General features: G+C 41.5%; 1 pseudogene; it reads right to left on the bottom strand.

Annotated features, from left to right (window-relative positions):
• Positions 1 to 23,576, bottom strand: part of LOC134484512 (solute carrier family 53 member 1-like) — a 78,276-nt pseudogene that overhangs the window by 10,169 nt on the left and 44,531 nt on the right.

Consider the following 23,576-nt stretch of genomic DNA (forward strand, 5'->3'; position numbering starts at 1 on the left):
AGGCTGGCTTAGACAGGGTCTATAATCCAATGTTTCCTTTTAGGAATTTCCTTTCCTTAACTGCTTGGCTATAAGCCCTCATTTCTTTGTTACTATTGTAAGTCGAGTTGCAAACACAGAAGAATAATAATCACTTTTCCACAATTGCAATGTTTCTCAATAAAACGCCACCTTTAGACCTGCCTAGCTCTCCTTTTCGTATCCAGGGCTGCTATTAGTACATGTAAATACTTCCAGTAATGTCTAGCCATGGGCACAGTCTGTCTTCTGTGGGCCAGAGGACAATGTTATTGGTCTTTGATCAGGGACATCCATCTTCATTTACCCCCTGAGATAGGGGGTAAATTTACCCCTCTCTTACCCTTAAATTTCCCAAGTATGGCTGGTTGGCCTACTCCTCCAGGTGATGGAATTATCCTTTGTCAGGCTACCATGTGATGTTTCATGTCCTGCAGCTGCTAAATCTACTGTAAACTTGTTACATGCTTTCATTTTCTTACTGTAGAATGCCATAATCATGTCTTAGCTTTCCCCAAGTTCTCTTCCTATTCTAGTTATGGAAAGGGATTTACTAGATCGAAATATATATATTTTGGTTTTTCGAGACAGGGTTTCTCTGTGTCAAACTCGCTCTGTAGACCTTGCTGGCCTCCATCTCAGAGATGTGTCTGCCTCTGCCACTTAAGTGCTGGGACTAAAGGCATGAACTACCACACCTGCATAGAAGACATATTTTTCAAAATAATAACTGCCTGAGAATAAATAATCACCACCCTGTAACTTTACTGGCAGTGAAATCATCACCCAGCATATATTATCTTAACTTCCATTATTCTGCTACTAGTGAATGGAAACACTGCTAATGTGTTTATTCTGCAAAATTATGGTTAAGACCTTGCCAATTAAGGAGTCAATTTGGAATGTTTTCCATGTAGAGGTCTGGCTGCAGCTGAAATATCGTTCCTTTCAGCTCTCCATTCCCAAGGCAAGAGTGTTCTTTGCCTCACTGATGCTGGGTTTGGTGATTGCTTTTGCATTAGGCAGGGCAGGCTTCCTTTGGTCCTGCTGTGGGATTTCTTAGACAGCAAGAAAAGATGCTTTAAAAGTATTTGTGCCTTAGGACTTGCTTTCCTCAGTGCCACACGAGGAGATTCCCTTCCCAAGGCTTGCTTCATGGGGTGGGGCTCTAGAATTAACACCCATGAAACAACCCCACTCCCAATTGAAATGTAAGAGTTAAGCACAAATAAAACAGGGCAGAAGCAGTTCTACTGGATGAGTTCAACCTACTCCAGTGAATTTCCAGCTGACCCAAAGTGTTTCCAGCAAGAACAATTTACAATCATTTAATTTACAAAATTTTGGGTGCATTTATATGTGGCAACAACAGCTGATGAGTATTCTTACTATGGTGAACTATAAAAGACTTTGAAGAGACTCGTATATAGTCTTGTCTGCTCCCAAAATACGATATAGTAGAAATGAGGCCTTATTGTCTATTTGTCTGCTCATTTCTTCTGCCTTTTCTTTTCCAGCTAAAATATGTCAATGTAATAAATTCATTGGTTTTCACTGATAGCATCAATATGAAGTCATATGTACAGATTAAAATGAAAATTTAGAATTCTACCAAGTCTCAACTTTCTCTCTAATCAGACATTGTTGTATAAGTTAAACTCAAATAACAATCACTTTGCTTCCTTCAAGACTCAAAAATCTTACAACTTCTGAACAATAAAATATTATAGATACTTTACAATCTTTAAACTATTTTGTAGGAGTATTACAAAGCTATATAACTTATATTTAAATTGCTGTTTTTTTGTGGTTGTTTTGTTTAGTTTATTTTGTTTTTTGTTTTTTTTGTTTTTCTTTTTGTTTTTATTTTTTGAGACAGGTTTTCTCTGTATAGCCTTGATTATCCTGACCACGCCTAGAACTCACAAAGATCAGTGTGCCTCTGCCTCCCAAGTGTGGGAATTAAAGGTATGTGCCACCACTATCCAGTTGAAATGTTGTTTTTATTATAAGAACAATTAAGAAAATCAATGTGACAAGAGAAAAGAATCAAAGCAAAATTTAAGTGTCAACACAGTTGTTACTTTTTACAAGTCTTCAGTGAAGAAGAAGATAAAGGTTTAAATTTTTTCAAAGCTATAGTTAATATTATATAGAGACATAATTTATGTATACATGATTTATATGTAAAAAACAACTATACTTTTTTTTTAAATCAGCATAATAACAGCAGAAAAATGGCAATTACTAATTAGGAAAATCCGAGTATATTTATATTTTAGTTTCCTGGTATCCACAGGTCTTTAGCCAATTTTTTGAGACAGATTGTAAATCAGTTTCTTCCCATGTGAGGGCATTACAAAAGAGTGTAATAACTTCCAAAAGAGATAATGTTTTGAGCTACTTTCAATAGTAAGGCAAAAATGAGAACATTTATCCAAATGAGTTTTTTTTTTTTTGCTAATACCACATATATCTTTTAACGTTAATAGAACAAAGATTTACCTAGAAAATTAAAAGCCAAAATTACCATTTTTATTATAGTATAAGCAGATTAAAATGTGGATGAGAAGTCTATTATTCAGGGCAGCAAAAGAGGAGCAACTGGCTGAACCCCAGAGAAGCAGCACTTCAGGACTATGTGTGCTTACTCAGATTAATAAAGCAGCTACTTCTGCAGAGGTCCAGACTGGAGCCGAGAAAAACTCTCTGAGAGCATCAGCCTTCAGAGTGCACAAAGATACCCAGACAAGAACTGGGCACCAATAACATGGATAGAGTGAGCTCTACATAGAGTCTCCTTCAAAAATGTAATAGCTAATCCTACCTCAACCTAAGAAGTCTGAGGAAACATGACATGTAATTCCCCCACACTCACCTGCCAACAATCCCTATTATGTATGTGAACAGTAAGGTTCTAATTCCACTAGGATATTATGTGAATTACAAAACGTCAGAAGTTGGAGTTGGGGATTTAGCTCAGTGGTAGACTGCTTGCTTAGCAAGCACAAGACCTGGTTTCAGTCTTCAGCTCTGAAAAAAATAAGCTACAAATGCCATACAATCTAATGAAATACTCTCTACTTACAATTTGCTAGAATCAATAGTGTTACATCTTTCTTCTCCTATATTTCCCAAATACCTTTCTTTCCAAAGCAAATAAATCTTAAGGAAATGAGAACCTAATTAAAATAATTCCCACATTTTCAATTTAAATTTCCAAGAAAACACTTGGAGTTGTTTCAAATGTGATCATGAATGAAATATGAATCTTTGAACAGAGATTGGCTGCTAGCTGAATTCTTTTGTCTCCAAAAATCAATGACAACAAATAACTTATTTCAAATATGTTTCTTTTTTAATGTAACAAAAGAGGTCAAATAAATATTATCATGATTAATCTTTCTTTTTTTTTATTAACTTGAGTATTTCTTATATACATTTCGAGTGTTATTCCCTTTCCCGGTTTCCGGGCAAACATCCCCCTCCCCCCTCCCCTTCCTTATGGGTGTCCCCCTCCCAACCCTCCCCCAATTGCCGCCCTCCACCAATAGACTAGTTCACTGGGGATTCAGTCTTAGCAGGACCCAGGGCTTCGCCTTCCACTGGTGCTCTTACTAGGATATTCATTGCTACCTATGGGGTCAGAGTCCAGGGTCAGTCCATGTATAGTCTTTAGGTAGTGGCTTAGTCCCTGGAAGCTCTGATTGCTTGGCATTGTTGTACTTTTGGGATCTTGAGCCCCTTCAAGCTTCCAGTTCTTTCTCTGATTCCTTCAATGGGGGAGGTATTCTCAGTTCAGTGGTTTCCTGCTGGCATTCGCCTCTGTATTTGCTGTATTCTGGCTGTGTCTCTCAGGAGCGATCTACATCCGGCTCCTGTCGGTCTGCACTTCTTTGCTTCATCCATCTTGTCTAATAGGGTGGCTGTATATGTATGGGCCAAATGTGGGGCAGGCTCTGAATGGGTGTTCCTTCAGTCTCTGTTTTAATCTTTGCCTCTCCCTTCCCTGCCAAGGGTATTCTTTTTCCTCATTTAAAGAAGGAGTGAAGCATTCACATTTTGATCATCCGTCTTGAGTTTCCTTTGTTCTAGGGATCTAGGGTAATTCAAGCATTTGGGTTAATAGCCACTTATCAATGAGTGCATACCATGTATGTCTTTCTGTGATTGGGTTAGCTCACTCAGGATGATATTTTCCAGTTCCAACCATTTGCCTACGAATTTCATAAACTCGTTGTTTTTGATAGCTGAGTAATATTCCATTGTGTAGATGTACCACATTTTCTGTATCCATTCCTCTGTTGAAGGGCATCTGGGTTCTTTCCATTTTCTGGCTATTATAAATAAGGCTGTGATAAACATAGTGGAGTATGTGTCTCTTTTATATGTTGAGGCATCTTTTGAGTATATGCCCAAGAGAGGTATAGCTGGATCCTCAGTCAGTTCAATGTCCAATTTTCTGAGGAACCTTCAGACTGATTTCCAGAATGGTTTTACCAGTCTGCAATCCCACCAACAATGGAGGAGTGTTCCTCTTTCTCCACATCCTCGCCAGCATCTGCTGTCACCTGAGTTTTTGATCTTAGCCAATCGCAGTGGTGTGAGGTGAAATCTCAGGGTTGTTTTGATTTGCATTTCCCTTATGACTAAAGATGTTGAACATTTCTTAAGGTGTTTCTCAGCCATTCGGCATTCCTCAGCTGTGAATTCTTTGTTTAGCTCTGAACCCCATTTTTTAATAGGGTTATTTGTTTCCCTGCGGTCTAACTTCTTGAGTTCTTTGTATATTTTGGATATAAGGCCTCTATCTGTTGTAGGATTGGTAAAGATCTTTTCCCAATCTGTTGGTTGCCGTTTTGTCCTAACCACAGTGTCCTTTGCCTTACAGAAGCTTTGCAGTTTTAAGAGATCCCATTTGTCGATTCTTGATCTTAGAGCATAAGCCATTGGTGTTTTGTTCAGGAAATTTTTTCCAGTGCCCATGTGTTCCAGATGCTTCCCTAGTTTTTCTTCTATTAGTTTGAGTGTGTCTGGTTTGATGTGGAGGTCCTTGATCCACTTGGACTTAAGCTTTGTACAGGGTGATAAGCATGGATCGATCTGCATTCTTCTACATGTTGCCCTCCAGTTGAACCAGCACCATTTGCTGAAAATGCTATCTTTTTTCCATTGGATGGTTTTGGCTCCTTTGTAAAAATTCATGTGACCATAGGTGTGTGGGTTCATTTCTGGGTCTTCAATTCTATTCCATTGGTCTATCTGTCTGTCTCTGTACCAATACCATGCAGTTTTTATCACTATTGCTCTGTAATACTGCTTGAGTTCAGGGATAGTGATTCCCCCTGAAGTCCTTTTATTGTTGAGGATAGCTTTAGCTATCCTGGGTTTTTTGTTATTCCAGATGAATTTGCAAATTGTTCTGTCTAACTCTTTGAAGAATTGGATTGGTATTTTGATGGGGATTGCATTGAATCTGTAGATTGCTTTTGGTAAAATGGCCATTTTTACTATATTAATCCTGCCAATCCATGAGCATGGGAGATCTTTCCATCTTCTGAGGTCTTCTTCAATTTCTTTCCTCAGTGTCTTGAAGTTCTTATTGTACAGATCTTTTACTTGCTTGGTTAAAGTCACACCGAGGTACTTTATATTATTTGGGTCTATTATGAAGGGTGTCGTTTCCCTAATTTCTTTCTCGGCTTGTTTCTCTTTTGTATAGAGGAAGGCAACTGATTTATTTGAGTTAATTTTATACACAGCCACTTTGCTGAAGTTGTTTATCAGCTTTAGTAGTTCTCTGGTGGAACTTTTGGGATCACTTAAATATACTATCATGTCTTCTGCAAATAGTGATATTTTGACCTCTTCTTTTCCGATCTGTATCCCCTTGATCTCCTTTTGTTGTCTGATTGCTCTGGCTAGAACTTCAAGAACTATATTGAATAAGTAGGGAGAGAGTGGGCAGCCTTGTCTAGTCCCTGATTTTAGTGGGATTGCTTCAAGTTTCTCTCCATTTAATTTAATGTTAGCTACTGGTTTGCTGTATATGGCTTTTCCTATGTTTAGGTATGGGCCTTGAATTCCTATTCTTTCCAGGACTTTTATCATGAAGGGGTGTTGAATTTTGTCAAATGCTTTCTCAGCATCTAATGAAATAATCATGTGGTTCTCTTCTTTCAGTTTGTTTATATAATGGATCACGTTGATGGTTTTCCGTATATTAAACCATCCCTGCATGCCTGGGATGAAGCCTACTTGATCATGGTGGATGATTGTTTTGATGTGCTCTTGAATTCGGTTTGCCAGAATTTTATTGAGTATTTTTGCATCGATATTCATAAGGGAAATTGGTCTGAAGTTCTCTTTCTTTGTTGTGTTTGTGTGGTTTAGGTATAAGAGTAATTGTGGCTTCGTAGAAGGAATTCGGTAGGGCTCCATCTGTTTCAATTTTGTGGAATAGTTTGGATAATATTGGTATGAGGTCTTCTATGAAGGTTTGATAGAATTCTGCACTAAACCCGTCTGGACCTGGGCTCTTTTTGGTTGGGAGACCTTTAATGACTGCTTCTATTTCCTTAGGAGTTATGGGGTTGTTTAACTGGTTTATCTGTTCCTGATTTAACTTCGATACCTGTTATCTGTCTAGGAAATTGTCCATTTCCTGAAGATTTTCAAGTTTTGTTGAATATAGGTTTTTATAGTAAGATCTGATGATTTTTTGAATTTCCTCTGAATCTGTAGTTATGTCTCCCTTTTCATTTCTGATTTTGTTAATTTGGACGCACTCTCTGTGTCCTCTCGTTAGTCTGGCTAAGGGTTTATCTATCTTGTTGATTTTCTCAAAGAACCAACTATTGGTTCTGTTGATTCTTTCTATGGTCCTTTTTGTTTCTACTTGGTTGATTTCAGCTCTGAGTTTGATTATTACCTGCCTTCTACTCCTCCTGGGTGTATTTGCTTCTTTTTGTTCTAGAGCTTTTAGGTGTGCTGTCAAGCTGCTGACATATGCTCTTTCCTGTTTCTTTCTGCAGGCACTCAGCGCTACGAGTTTTCCTCTTAGCACATCTTTCATTGTGTCCCATAAGTTTGAGTATGTTGTATCTTCATTTTCATTAAATTCTAAAAAGTTTTTAATTTCTTTCTTTATTTCTTCCTTGACCAGTTATCATTGAGTAGAGCATTATTCAATTTCCACGTATATGTGGGCATTCTTCCCTTATTGTTATTGAAGACCAGTTTTAGGCCGTGGTGGTCCGATAGCACACACGGGATTATTTCTATCTTTCTGTACCTGTTGAGGCCCGTTTTTTGACCAATTATATGGTCAATTTTAGAGAAAGTACCATGAGGAGCTGAGAAGAAGGTATATCCTTTTGCTTTAGGAGAGAATGTTCTATAAATATCCGTTAAGTCTATTTGGCTCATGACTTCTCTTAGTCTGTCTACATCTCTGTTTAATTTCTGTTTCCATGATCTGTCCATTGATGAGAGTGGGGTGTTGAAATCTCCTATTATTATTGTGTGAGGTGCAATGTGTGTTTTGAGCTTTAGTAAGGTTTATTTTACATATGTATTGCCCTTATATTTGGGGCATAGATATATAAGATTGAGAGTTCATTTGGTGGTTTTTCCTTTGATGCATATGAAGAGTCCTTCCTTATCTTTTTTGATGACTTTTAGTTGAAAATTGATTTCATCTGATATTAGAATGGCTACTCCAGCTTGCTTCTTCCGACCATTTGCTTGGAACGTTGTTTTACAGCCTTTCACTCTGAGGTAGTGTCTGTCTTTCTCTCTGAGGTGTGTTTCCTGTAGGCAGCAGAATGCAGGGTCCTCGTTGCGTATCCAGTTTGTTCATCTATGTCTTTTTATTGGGGAGTTGAGGCCATTGATATTGAGAGATATTAAGGAATAGTGATTATTATTTCCCTTTATATTCATATTTGGATGTGAGGTTATGTTTGTGTGCTTTCATTCTCTTTGTTTTGTTGCCAAGACGATTAGTTTCTTGCTTCTTCTAGGGTATAGCTTGCCTTCTTATGTTGGGCTTTACCATTTATTATCTTTTGTAGTGCTGGATTTGTAGAAAGATATTGTGTAAATTTGGTTTTGTCATGGAATATCTTGGTTTCTCCATCAATGTTAGTTGAGAGTTTTGCTGGATACAGTAACCTGGGATGGCATTTGTGTTCTCTTAGGGTCTGTATGACATCAGTCCAGGATCTTCTGGCCTTCATAGTTTCTGGCGAGAAGTCTAGTGTGATTCTGATAGGTCTCCCTTTATATGTTACTTGACCTTTTTCCCTTACTGCTTTTAATATTCTTTCTTTATTTTGTGCGTTTGGTGTTTTGACAATTATGTGACGGGAGGTGTTTCTTTTCTGGTCCAATGTATTTGGAGTTCTGTAGGCTTCTTGTATGTCTATGGGTATCTCTTTTTTTAGGTTAGGGAAATTTTCTTCTATGATTTTGTTGAAGATATTTACTGGTCCTTTGAGCTATGAGTCTTCACTCTCTTCTATACCTATTATCCTTAGGTTTGATCTTCTCATTGAGTCCTGGAATTCCTGTATGTTTTGGACCAGTAGCTTTTTCCGCTTTACATTATATTTGACAGTTGAGTCAATGATTTCTATGGAATCTTCTGCTCCTGAGATTCTCTCTTCCATCTCTTGTATTCTGTTGTTGAAGCTTGTATCTACAGCTCCTTGTCTCTTCTTTTGGTTTTCTATATCCAGGGTTTTTTCCATGTGTTCTTTCTTGATTGCTTCTATTTCCATTTTTAATTCCTTCAACTGTTTGATTGTGTTTTCCGGGAATTCTTTCAGGGATTTTTGAGATTCCTCTCTGTAGGCTTCTACTTGTTTATTAATGTTTTCCTGTGTTTCCCTAAGTGTGTTCATGTCTTTCTTGAAGTCCTCCAGCATCATGATCAAATATGATTTTGAAACTAGATCTTGCTTTTCTGGTGTGTTTGGATATTCCATGTTTGTTTTGGTGGGAGAATTGGGCTCCGATGATGGCATGTAGTCTTGGTTTCTGTTGCTTGGGTTTCTGCGCTTGCCTCTCGCCATCAGATTATCTCTAGTGTTACTTTGTTCTGCTATTTATGACAGTGGCTAGACTGTCCTATAAGCCTGTGTGTCAGGAGTGCTGTAGACCTGTTTTCCTCTCTTTCAGTCAGTTATGGGGACAGTGTGTTCTGCTTTCGGGCGTGTAGTTTTTCCTCTCTACAGGTCTTCAGCTGTTCCTGTGGGCCTGTGTCTTGAGTTCACCAGGCAGCTTTCTTGCAGCAGAAAATTTGGTCTTACCTGTGGTCCTGAGGCTCAGGTTCGCTCGTGGGGTGCTGCCCAGGGGCTCTCTGCAGCAGCAGCAACCAGGAAGACCTGTGCCGCCACTTCCGGGAGCTTCAGTGCACCAGGGTTCCAGATGGTCTTTGGCTTTTTTCTCTGGCATCCGAGATGTGTGTGCAGGTGAAAGACCCACCCCATGAGTCTTAACTCAGAGTTGCAACAGGCTTGAACGAGCCCAGGCACGCCCAGATACCTAGGGCCGAGTCACCGTGAAAACTAACAGACCATAAAAGGAAAGGAATGCAGAACAGACCAGGAGTACCACTCACAGGCCACCTGGCAGGAAGAGATAAGCCCCCAGCCCCCGACATCCAGGACACCCCAAACCTGCCAATGTGTGTAGCTATACCTTATTACCTCATCATGTGAAATAGCCAATCATATGTGAACATGTCTATGTGCCTCGTTTGAATCCACCAATCCCCGTAACTATGCATCTGCTTCTGTACGCCCGCTTCTGCTTCCCCAATCCCTATAAAAGCCCCATGCTGGAGCTGCTGGGTGCGCAAGTCCTCCGAAGAGACTGTGTGCCTGCAGGTACCTGTGTTTTCCAATAAACCCTCTTGCTGATTGCATCCGAGTGGACTCGGCTCGGTCATTGGGCGCTTGGGACTCCTCCTGAGGGAAAGGTCCTCTCTGGGGGTCTTTCATTATGGGGGCTCGCCCGGGGTTTGGAGACCCTCCGCCCAGAGATCACCGACCATCCACCGGGAGGTAAGCTGGCCGGCGTTTGTCTTGTCTGTTGTGTCTTGTCCTGTGAACGATCGATCAATAGGCTCAGATCTGGGGACTATCTGGGCGGGCCAGAGAAGGATCTGACGAGCTCGGACTTCTCCCCCGCAGCCCTGGAAGACGTTCCAAGGGTGGTTGGAGGAGAGGGAGATCCGGATCCGTGGCACCTCCGTCCGTTTTCGGAGGGATCCGCACCCTTGATGACTCCGTCTGAATTTTATTGGAGTAGAGGATCCAAGACCCTCGCTGACTCCGTCTGAATTTTTGGTTTCAGTTTGGTACCGAACCTGCGCGGCGCGTCTGCTTGTTACTTGTTTGACTGTTGGAATTGTTTGTCTTCTTTGTGACCTGACTGTGGTTTTCTGGACGTGTTGTGTCTGTTAGTGTCTTTTTGACTTTTGTTTCGTGTTTGAATTTGGACTGACGACTGTGTTTAAAATCTTGGACCGACGACTGTGTTTGAAATCATGAAACTGTTTGCTTTGTTCGTCGAAGAGTTTTACTTGGTCCCCTTAACGCTTAGTGAGTAAGAAACTTAATTTTGTAGACCCCGCTCTAGTGGCAGTGTGTTGGTTGATAGCCAAAGTTAATTTTTAAAACATAGTGTTTTGGGGGTTGGGGATTTAGCTCAGTGGTAGAGCTCTTGCCTAGCAAGCGCAAGGCCCTGGGTTCGGTCCCCAGCTCTGAAAAAAGGAAAGAAAAACAAAACAAAAACATATAGTGTTTTATCTGTGCTTATGCTCGCAGCCAGCTGTGATGAACTGGGAAAGATTTAAATTTTCCTTGGGAGTAAGGAATCTTAAAGGCGGAGTTTCAGCCGGTATGGCACTTAGTGCATAGCTGCCTAAAAGATCAGAAATGCTGTTAACAGGCTATAAAAAAAGGACAGGCTGTGTTAGAAATGCTACAGGAAGAATGATCTAAAAAGGCTGAGAGCTAAGTGGGGCTATAAGGAAAACAAGAACAGGAAAGGAATTTCTGACATTTGCTCACAGTAGGAGAGCGCTCATTTAGAGAAGTTCTTTAAGGAAGCCTGCCTTATCTGCTGTCCTTATTCCAAGGGAGGAGTCAGTCTCCAACATTAAATTACTTTTCTCACTGATCATCATTAACATGGAGAGTGCCTTTGGTCCTATCCCCACAGCAGCCAGTTCCTGCCCCTATGGTTAAAATGCCCCAGGTTGGGGGACAAAAAGAGCCCCTAAAATAGTTTCAAAGAATCTACAACTGTGAAGAACTTTGTTTTGCCAGTCAGGATTAATGTTTTCTTTTCCATGGGCCTATAGCCCACTGAGACAGTTTGGTAAAGGGCTGTTACTAAAGTCCTGAAAGCCCCAGGTGAACTGGTTACAATTCTTTTGTCAGCTGCTTAGTATCTAGCACCCAGGTTCTAACCATCTCTCCATCCTTTTGTTATTAGTTGTTACTAGAAGCCTAGTGTCATTTGGAGGCTGGTTCTCTTGAGAGGCAAAGCCACCAAGCTGACACTGAAGGGAGGTAGGTACTCCTTAAGGGAAAATCTAAGCCCAGAGAGACAGCCGGTAACAGCTAGGCTGCCTCTCTGCTCGCCTTTCTGTTTCATAGACAAAGCTTGTGATTATATTTACAGTGGCCTTTTTGTCCAAAAAAAGGCCTCCTGGTTTAGCTGTGTGACTAAATGCTATTTGTCCTCTTCAGTGGACCTCTCTCCTCTAGATTCCCTTCTTGTTTTCTCACCATCCCACGTGAGATGCTTGTTAGTAACTGTTACAGATCTTCTTTACCACTGAGGAAAGACAGAATCCTGCTAGAGGCCAGAAAGAATGTTCCAGACATGGATGGAAGGCTCCTGACTGTTGACTTCAATGCCCCTGAAGGTAGGGAGTGCTCCAGGTCTGCCCCCAGGCTCCGAGGGTGGGTCTCCTAGGGGCTGGAAAATGCCCCACCAATCTGGCTAAGATAAGGAAAGGATATGAAGAGAAAGTTACAGAAACTTGAAGGGTAAAGCTAAGTCACTGAGAGAGTTATTGTAAGTTGCAGAGAAAATAAGTTGATGCGTGGTTCAGGGTCTGTCTAGAAAAGTGGACAGCACCTAATAGCTGTAGAAGAAGATGCAGAGAGACTGAAAAAAAAAAAGAAAGAAAGAAAGAAAGAAAGAAAGAAAGAAAGACAGGAAGAAAGAGGATAAAAAGAGCAGGAAGCTAGGGAAGAAAAGAGACAAAAAGAAGAGGAAATTAGAGAGCTAAAGAGAGATAAAAGACAAGAGAGGAACATATACTGGCCACAGTAGTTAGGGAACTTAGGAAGATAGTACCTGGCAACAGAAGAGAATTCCTGGCTAAAGATCAGTGTGCCTAATACGAAGAAAAAGGACATTGGGTCAGGGACTGCCCCAGAAAGAACAAGAGGGGACACTGGAGAGCCTCTTGGTGCTGGCTATGCACAGAGATAGAAGGGAAGCCCGCCCAGTTGTTTTGTGGATACAGGGACCCAATGCTCTGTGCTCCTATGCTCCAGTGGGCCAGTATCCAAAGACCTTGGGTACAGGGGCCTGCTGGCAACAAACAATACTTATGGACTGCCCGAAGAACAGTGGACCTTGGCGTGGGCCGGGTAACCCACTAGTTCATAGTCATCCCTGACTGCCCCCATCCCTTGCTCATGAGAAAATTGCTCCCCAAAATGGCTTGCGTGGGCTGAAATGGCTGGGTGAGGCCATGTGTATGCATATCTACAGACTGTGTATGCGGAGCTTAAGACCTGTCTCAGTGCACCAGTACCTGATGCTGGGAGATGAATGGCTTAGCGCTGTTCTACTTGGAACATATCACTCCTGCCAGCCGGGCACTAACAATTATCACCCAATCCAGGACTTAAACTGTGATAGAGTGGCTGATGTTTGCCTTTGAATAGAGTGTCCCAAAAGATGGGACCACTGGTCAGCTGCCATGGACTAGATTCTCCACCTGTTGGGGGCAATCTGGTCACCTTGCTGCCCAATCCGACCTGGAGCCACCACAGCACGAGTGTCAAGCACTGGCAGAAGCCCATGGGTGGTGGAAAGACCTCTGCGACTGGCTGATTGACCCCTGCTGAAAGCCGAGGCTACCTTGTCCACAGACGGGAACAGTTCTCTTCATGAAGGTCAGAGATAAGTGGGTGCTGCCATGGTGGACAACACAATGTCATCTAGGATGGCTGAACCTCAACCCCCCAGTACATCAGTGCCGCAGATGCCTTTGCCATCTCTTGGATGCCCTGATGAAGCCAACAACTGTGAGTACTATTCATTGCTCAGGATATCAGGAGGGAAGAGATTCAGTGACATGGGGCAATAACGAAGCAGATCAAGTGGCTCGAAAAATGGTTATGCAGGAGCCCATCCTGGTTGCAGGCCTGCAAGAGACAGCCACTGAGAACTAGGATTGGACTAAGGGATGGCCTCACTTAGAAAAGGCCCAAATTGCTTAAAAGATAAAGGACAATGGCACACTTGAGGGGAAAGCTATACTCCCCAGAGAACAAAGAAAAGACTCACTTTGCCAAATACAGAAATGGACTCATTTAGGAGATAAAAAGTTTGTCCAAGTAGTTAAGTGTATGTAATAGACTTTATGATTTTAGCCAGAGAGGCAGTAGAAAGTATAAGGTATGTCAATAAGTGAATGCTTAGCAAGCAAACAGGGCAAAGAGACCTAGAGAGTTTGGTGAAAAGTCGAAGTGAACTTCACTGAGATAAAACCAGAAAAATATAATCACAAGTATCTCCTAGTGCTTGTAGATACTTTTTCAGGAATAGATAGAAGCTTTCCTCACCAAACGAGAGACGGCCTCTGCAATCATCAAGAAGATACTGGAAGAAATCTTCCTCTTGGAATGCCCAAGGTAATCTGGTCAGACAACGGCCCTACTTTCGTTGCCAAGGTAAGCCAGGGTGTGGCCAAGTATTTAGAGGTCGATTGGAAATTACATTGTATTTACAGACCTCAAAGTTCAGGACAGGTAGGGTAAATAAATAGAACTCTAAAAGAGACCCTGACCAAATTAACCATGGAGACTGGCGCAGACTGGGTGACACTCCTTCCCTCTTGCTCTCTTCAGAGCAAGAAATACCCCTTCCAGATTCAGCCTTACCCCCTTTGAGATCTTATATGGGGCCTCAGCCCCACTGACTGTATTAGATGATGTTACTGAACCAACATGTCATAGTGCCATAGTAATAATGATTTGTGTGCCAGGCTAAAAGACCTACAGGTGATACAGAAAGAAATCTGCTCAGAGCTGGCAGCAACCTATGCCCTGGGGACCCCTGAGACATCTCACCAGTTCCAGGTCGGAGACTCGGCTACATACGATGGCACCGAACCCAGATACTCACTGGAAAGGACCGTACCTGGTTCTGCTGACCACCCTGACAGCCATCAACTCTCAACCCTCACCAGCCGTGTACTAGCTGTTGGGGCTGAGAGCTGGGACCTAGAGGGAAACTCAGATCTTCAAAAAGCTCCCTAGACTTAATTTCATGTTTGCCCCGGGTTTTATCAAGATAGGTGTGGGGATAGGCTTGATTTCTATTACAAATGATGTAACATTGCATATGTTAGTACTCCTAACACTTCTTGGGACTGTGCCTCAGGGATCACAATCTGTATAAGTTTAGAAGTTCTAAAAGCTAGTCATGACCTTGGTGTGTAGGTTTAGATAGTGTCCAGATTGGAATCCTGATGCTAAAGACTTAGTAAGAAAAAAAAAAAAAAGAGTTGAGAATTACTTAAGGCTATCTAGGTGCTGCAAGGGCAGCACAAGGACATCTGCCATTGCCCTGCAATGCAAGGTTTATAGAGAATTCAGAACTGCCATTGACTCAGATATAAAAAGAGTGAAAGACTTTTTAGCTGACCTCCAAGAATACCTAACCTCCCTCTCAGAGGTAGTCCTTCAGAATAGGAGAAGATTAGACCTGATATTCCTTAAAGAAGGAACCTGTGTGCTACACTGAAAGAATGTTGTTTCTATGCAGACCATACAGGATTAGTGAGAGATAACATGGCTAAGCTCCGAGAACGCTTGGCCCAGAGACAGAAGCTGTTTGATTCCCAACAAGGCTGGTTCGAGGGGTGGTTTAACCGATCCCCTTGGTTTGCTACCCTGGTGTCCACCTTGATGGGACCCTTAATCATCCTCCTCCTAATCTTCCTCTTTGGCCCCTGCATTCTAAACAGATTGATGCAGTTCATAAAGAACAGACTCTCAGTCATTCAGACGCTTGTTCTCACCCAACAATACCAGAGGGTAAGACAACAGGAAGAGATTCCTTAGAATTCGATTTGAGTAAAGGATTTTACTCAAGTCTAAAAGAAAATGGGGGAAAATGAAAGACCCACCCCATGAGTCTTAACTCAGAGTTGCAACAGGCTTGAACGAGCCCAGGCACGCCCAGATACCTAGGGCCGAGTCACCGTGAAAACTAACAGACCATAAAAGGAAAGGAATGCAGAACAGACCAGGAGTACCACTCACAGGCCACCTGGCAGGAAGAGATAAGCCCCCAGCCCCCGACATCCAGGACACCCCAAACCTGCCAATGTGTGTAGCTATACCTTATTACCTCATCATGTGAAATAGCCAATCATATGTGAACATGTCTATGTGCCTCGTTTGAATCCACCAATCCCCGTAACTATGCATCTGCTTCTGTACGCCCGCTTCTGCTTCCACAATCCCTATAAAAGCCCCGTGCTGGAGCTGCTGGGTGCGCAAGTCCTCCGAAGAGACTGTGTGCCCGCAGGTACCTGTGTTTTCCAATAAACCCTCTTGCTGATTGCATCCGAGTGGACTCGGCTCGGTCATTGGGCGCTTGGGACTCCTCCTGAGGGAAAGGTCCTCTCTGGGGGTCTTTCACAGGGAGCAGTCTTTTCTGGTTTCCCAGGCTTGTCTGCCTCTCTGAAGGTTTATCTCTCCCTCCCACGGGATTTGGGTGTAGAGAACTGTTTATCCGGTCTGTTTCTTTCAAGTTCTGGTGGTGTCTCAGGCAGGTGTCCTGCCGCTCCTGGGCCCTCCCCCAAGGGAGCCCAGAGGCCTTATACAGTTTCCTCTTGTGCCAGGGATGTGGGCAGGGGTGAGCAGTGTTGGTGGTCTCTTCACCTCTGCAGCCTCAGGAGTGCCCACCCGACCAGGCGGTTGGGTCTCTCTCTCACCAGGTCTGGGAGCAGATAGCTGCTGCGGGCCGGGATCCGCGGGTGTGGGACTTCCTGTAAACACAGAACGTGCCCGGTCCTAGAGAAATTCTGCTTCCGTGTGTCCCAAGCTCACCAGGCAGCTTTCTTGCAGCAGAAAATTTGGTCTTACCTGTGGTCCCGAGGCTAAGGTTCGCTCGTGGGGTGCTGCCCAGGGGCTCTTTGCAGCGGCAGCAACCAGGAAGACCTGTGCTGCCCCTTCCGGGAGCTTCAGTGCACCAGGGTTCCAGATGGTCTTTGGCTTTTTCCTCTGGCGTCCGAGATGTGTGTGCAGGGAGCAGTCTCTTCTGGTTTCCCAGGCTTGTCTGCCTCTCTGAAGGTTTAGCTCTCCCTCCCATGGGATTTGGGTGCAGAGAACTGTTTATCCGGTCTGTTTCTTTCAGGTTCCGGTGGTGTCTCAGGCAGGTGTCCTGCCGCTCCTGGGCCCTCATGATTAATCTTTCTAAATAGCTTACCTAAATCCTCACCTACAATGATTCTAGGTGCAGAGTTAATGCATAATCCTCCATCTTAACAAATCAGGCAGCAGAAAAAAAAAAAACAAAAAAAAAAACAAGCACTGTAACAATTTTCAAAGTTCACTTAGTACAGTGCTGTTACTATGGTAACCCAGGCAGACTACTTCTTTGAAAGAATCACATCAGAGTCTAAACAAGGTCATGTCATGGTCTTTTACTCTTTTTTCCTCACAAATGTTTCCTTTGCAACAGCCTCAATAGAACAGTATCTAGATAATTAGTAATTTTGACTAGATTCTTTTGTCTCAGTAATTACTTTTAAAGACTTTGTTTTTTAGGACACTGTCCAATAAAGTAACCTAACTAGGGCTGGGGCGATGGCTCAACTGGTAGGACGTCTGCCTAGCAAACTGAAGCCCTGAGTTTGATATCCATCACCATATAAAACTGGTTATGTTGTTGTTGCACATTCCTCTAATCCCAGCACTTAAGAGGGAAATAGAAGGAAGGGAGTCGGAAGTTCAAAGTCATGCTTGCTACATAATGAATTTGAAGCTAGTAAGACCTATGTGTGGCCTAGCCCTGTCTTTTTTTAATTTTTATTTGAGACTTGCACATTTTGTTTTGTTTTGTTCTGTTCTGTTCTGTTTTTTGTTTTCTCCCTCGAGACAGGGCTTTTCTTCGTAACTCTGGCTATCCCGGAATTCTCCCTATAGACAAGGGTGGACTCAAACTCAAAGATCTACCTGCCTCTGTCGGGATTAAAGGGATGCACTGTTACCACCTGACATGAGACCCAATCTTAAAGAAAGAAAAAAGGGAAGGAAGGAAGGAAGGGAGGAAGGAAGGAAGGAAGAAAGGAAGGAAGGAAGGAAGAAAAGAAGGAAGAAAATGAAACCTGAACACGATTCAACGTCAAAATTTTGCAATGCCAAGTTCTTGACTTTTTGGTACAAAAATTATTTGTGTATCCAATATGTAGCAATATTAAAATATATTTAAAACTTTAGGGATATGATAAACAAAATTAATAAATGGCCAAACCATTTTTCTCTCCAGGGCATTCATGCAGCATGTACACCTATAAAGTCTATACCATGATTTCAGGACAATTCTTACAATGATTATGTGAAGTAAAAGATGTAGCAATGTGTAAGACAAACACAGCCATGACAAATGGGGTCAAGGGAAACAGGAGAAGGAAGCAGAATTACCTCTTACACTGCATGGTGGGGCTGAATGAACCCATGGCACAGTGACCACATGGCACATCACACTCAGACCCCTGAGAACGAGCCTGGTATCACAAAACAAAAATAAGGAGCCAGGCAGGGTTACTCACTTCTGTAATCCCAGAACTTGAGTGGTTATGGCAGGAGGATCAGACCTTCACGGTCATTCTCACCTGCATGTCCTCTGAATGTCAACTTTTATTTGTGGCCTAGCAAGCTGTGTGAGAGTTTTGTGCTAAGGGTTTTACTGATCACTGCTTACACAAAATAGTATAATAGAAGCCTTTCAAAAATATGTGGTTTTAAACCTCCATAAATTTACCACTTTAACCATTCCTTAGTATATACAGTTAAACAAACCTCTATAATTTTAAATCAGATATAAGGAAACTTCTCTTAGTACCTTGTAATGAAAGAATAATGTAATCTGATATTTTTTTTTGTTTTTGAGAAAAGAATATAATTATATATATATATATATATATATATATATATATATAACAGATAAGTCATCAATGCATCAAATATATCAATGTAAAACTGTACCAATTTAAACTATACTTGAATAGGAAATATATGTATTTACTAGTACAGGACTGCTTCATGTATAGGTAAATTATGTTGGCTCAAAGTTCTGTTCACATTCCCCAGCCCCCTGTGATACTGGGGACAAAGCATCCATTTCCTCATATTCCAACTGTTCAAACACAGAGGTCAGAAAACAACCTGATGGAGGTAGTTCTTTTTCTCTACCATCGTGCTCAGGGACTGAACTCAGGCTGTCAAGTTTTGCTTCAGGTGCCTTTACTTGTGAAGCCATTTTTACTGGCTCATCCCAACCTTCTTTGTAATTCTTCTTACATCGTGCTAAGGACAGACCACAGAGTTCTATGAATTAGAGGTAAGCTATATATTACTTATTTTGGATTTTATTATGCGGCCAGATTGGCCTGAACTCACTCTGTAAATAAGACAGGCTTGGACTTGTAATCCTCTTGTGTGTTAAAGGTCTTTATGTAAACATAAGTTCCTCAAGGCTGAGTCTCAATAACGAGCTTCGTGATTGAAGATGGTGTGAAGAACCTAACCAGACTACCTTAGACTTTCCCTTTGAAAGTCACTCACTGTTCACTCCTTTATCTGAATGGGCCTGTGACTATCCAAATCTGTCAAATGTTTTCTCTGTGTGTGGGAAGCTTGGCATCAGTGTCTTCCCAGGCATTCTCCACCCTATTTTTTGTGACAAGATCTCTGATTGAATCTGCAGCTCAATGATACCATAATAGGCGTGGCAAGTAAGTCACAGTGTCTATCTCCCCAAAGCTCGAGTTATAGGTGTTTGCTGCCTTTCATAGCCTTTACATGGGTGTTGGGGACCAAATTCACTAGAGCCCTAAAATGTATGCTCAGCAGGGCACCATCCTTTACCAATCTGAAAGCTAAACATGTTATCAGACATCCTAGATTTATACAGAGTTCCACTTGTTTTGCTGTAGCCTGCTTATTGGCAGTGATCATCAATGTGATAAATGCACTTATTTATGTTTCTCTTTGTTTTGTATCAAATAAAATATTATGTGATCACCTCCAGTGGTTATAATCTGAGTCTGTGCTCCCAGGCTACTAGCACTTAGGTTTGCCTCAAGAATTAACTATTCCTTATTTCCTGAGGTAAGTGCTGTATTTTGTGTCAATAGTACCTTCCAGCAATTTTAACTTCCTAATAAATATATTACTAGTATAATCTACCCCAGCACTCATTTATATCTAAGACAGGAGGCAGATGTTTCTGATAATTTAGTAAAAGAAGCCATATCACATCTTTTTTTTTCCAAATCAACTGTCAAGTCTATAAATCAAGGTGCATACTGGTATTGAGTACTGGCATTCCTTAGCAAGAACTAAAATTATGGAATTCCTGTGGATGTGTTTCCTTCACTGAGGTACTCAATTAAATTCTAACACTTAACAAGAATGGCTACATGTATCATTACTATTCTAGCACAGACCCTATGTCATACTGTGAAAGTTCAGGGACACCAATATCACGGAACTAACAGTGACCTCATCTGACATGGCATCAGATACATATTACAGCAACAGTAGTTTTGTACTTCTGAATATATCTCCCAATAGAGCCGAACAGAAAAGTTTACTGAGAACAATTTACGTGCGTATTTAAAAAGCTCTTTACTAATCTGCATTAGTCAAAGCTCTTTGCACTTTGTAAGGTGTGGGCTGATACTCTCTACTCAGCAGACAAAGAAGGAATACATTTTAGTGCAAGGATGGAAAATCACTGACAGTTCATGGGAAATGGTAAAAATTCAAACTGAGTGTCTGCATTTGGTTCTAAACTTAAAAGACTTTTTTTTTTCTATTCCCAACAGAAGATCAGTAGCAAGTCATAGCAGGATTACATGGAAATGAGAAACTGAAGCGATCAGAGAACTCAATTTGCAGTTAAATGGGCTGTAAACAATCCTTACATGTTCATCAAAGAAAATACTTAAATATTAAATACTTGGTTGGAAGAGGGATTCTTGTGCACCTAACCATTTCTTAACCTCACTAATAAACAAGGAAATTTCAACCTCCCCAACCCCCCCAAGGAAAAACAACAAAAAATCCTCAAAAACGAACAGAAAAAAAAAAAACACTCTAAACCACTAAATTAAAACCCAACGCACCCATAGGTTAAAGACACTGAGCAACAGACAGGATTGAAACAGCATCACAATTCTAACCAATTGACTGAAAATCTTAGTGATAATAACTGTTAATTGAAATGAGATTAAAACTATATTCAAGGCTAAAGTGAGATGTCCAGGTACTGAAGCCTCAGCAGAACCAGCAGCAGCGACGGCAGAGTCCAGGGCAACAGAATGCAGTAGTAAGGGCTCAGATGGGAGAACTCAGCCTACCTTTGTGAGTGTTGTAAAGGGCTGGAAATGTCAGGGTGAAGAAAGTTGTAGAGTATTTGCCAGGCAGCATTTACTGGAAGAGGAAAGGCTCTTCTTTTGTCACGGTACCAGCACAGGCACTGGATGAAGCGAAGCCAAGCAGGAATGCACTGAACAGTGGCTTGCACTCTGTATGTATTTCTGTTGCAAAATTCTGGTTCTGTGAATATTTCAAAGAAGAACGAAAACAATATCGCAATTCAAATAAATTAACTGTTCATACCATTTATTCACACAGTACAACTACCCATCAGCATATCCATAAAACCCTATCCCGTGGGTTCACAGTCACTTTCTCCTATGCAGAAACTACTTGCACAACCTCTTTAGTGGCTGAGAAAACGAGAGAAGCTGATGTGACTACTGGGCAATTCTTTTTGTGATTTCTGAATATCCTAGAACCAACTCAAACAATTTTATACTTTTTTCAATTGTAATAAAACTATAGGAAAAGAGTCTATGAATAAAAGGAAGAAAAACACATGCTTTGTTATATGACTTTAAACATAGGAAAATGTAGAAATATTACGGGTACTGAGACAGCTTTGTAAGTGGCAAGTTACTATAAACATACACCCAGAGCACACGCTCTATGGCCTCCTCATAATCATAGAACGCTTATGGCTCATTATTGTTTTTTATTGCTGCTCTGCAGTAGTTTTTGTTTTGGGGACAGGATTTCATTTATGCACCCCAGGATGACTGGAAATCCTATCGGTTCAGCCTCCTCAGTGCTGGGATTGCAGGTGAGTGGTGGCCTGCCATACCCAATTTATCATTATCTTTTGTGAGTACATGCTAGGTCTCTCTACACTTAGATCTTTGTAATTAATGCAAACTTCCTAACTAAATTAACTTGGTTTCACCTAAGCATGGGTAAAGAGCCAGAAGAAGGTCAACACTTCTGAACTGACCAGGATGTTCTTTCTCAGGCATTCGACCTGATTCTAAGCAATCAGTACTTGGACCACTGGCTCCTACAATGGCATCCTGAGCATTTCTATGAGGACTAGCTGCTGGCACTCTAGCAGTTGTGATACAGCTACCAACACATATGAATGTTGAGATATAACTGCAGAATTCTTTAAATGTAAGTTGTAAATGTTTTGGCAAGAGGTTGACTAAAATCCTAACACAACTTAAATGCCAAATAAATGATTTCAGATAAGAAGATTGCTAACAGGGTGCCAAGCACACTTAATTCTGTGTGTAATGCTATTGGATGAGTTTTCATCATGACATTAACTGTCGAAGTTTTCATTCCCAACAGTTCTTTGTTTATGCTGGCATTCACTAGTGTGAATACAAAATCATACTGTATCTTGCGGATCATTTGGCAACAGGCCCTTATTCTCATCCCATTTAAGTTCAAATTGTAAAAGCAGATCATATATTCCAGGTCCATGTGAATCACTGACAGGCTGTTCAGCTGATCGGCCATCCAGAAATTGGCAAAGCCTACCTTATGAAAGGCAGCAGTAAATACTCAAAAATGAGAAAAAGAAAGGAAAAAATGAGAATACATAGAATCAGTTCTCTACTGCAAGGCTGACCATTCAGAATGACTGCTGTTAAAAAGGAAACCAATAAATAACACACGTACACTAAGCCAAGACAACAAGGGTGTGTAACCCAGTAAAGTAGGAAGGAGTTGAATGCAAAATTGGAAGGTAAACAGTGGATGAGTGTGTGGTTGTTGTTGGGGAAAGCAGAAACCAAGTGGAGAGAGAATACGCTAGCCATAGTGGTTCGTTCCTGTAGGCCTTCACTTAAAAGGCTGAGGCAGCAGTGCAACAAGTTTGAGGCTAGCCTGTGCTACGGAGTTAGAAAAATAAGTGATGTAAGCACAAGAGGTAACCCGGTGTTGGACTACAAATCATTTGTTGGACAGGGTAAACTTGGCTGACTACAAAGCTCTTCTTTGCCTATAAAAGACAGGAAGGGACAGACAGTGGTGGCTCATGCCTTTAATTCCAAAAGAGGGAAGAAGAGGCATGCAGATCTCTGAATTGTTATCCAGCCTGGTCTACAATGTGAGTTCTAGAACAGCTGCACAGAAAAACCCTGTCTCACAAAATCAGAGAGAGAAAAACTGGCAGGGAGTGTGATCATCTGAGGTCTGTTGCATTCTCTAACCTAAATGACACTCTTAGAGCATTGGGTTTCAAGCCCAGGATCTTATGCATATGAGGCATGCACTCTACCACTTGACTGCACCCACAGACTATATAATATTGATTTCACTAATGTAATGGTAATGACTGTGTTGGCCTTAACATTTCCACAAAAATCACCTCTGACCACTATTCTGAAAATAATGATAAATGTGTTGTTAAGCAACTAACTCATGCAATATATTCTCTTAGAGTTTATAAATGGGTATAGCTCAATTCTTATAACAATTCTCTTAAGGGGAGTAGGTTGAGACAGGCTGCACTATGTACCCCAGGCTGGCCTCTAACTTGAAATTCTCCTGCCTTTACTCAGTAAGGCCAGGATCATAGTGTGTAACAGCACGGTCAACTTTCTCATAGTATTTCCTAAGCTAGTCCTTTGTTATTCGCATTAACACAAATTCACCTTGACTGGTTTTCTTTAAACC

Source organism: Rattus norvegicus, chromosome Y (genome assembly GCF_021556685.1).
Source record: "Rattus norvegicus strain SHRSP/BbbUtx chromosome Y, alternate assembly SHRSP_T2T, whole genome shotgun sequence".
NCBI lineage: Eukaryota > Metazoa > Chordata > Mammalia > Rodentia > Muridae > Rattus > Rattus norvegicus.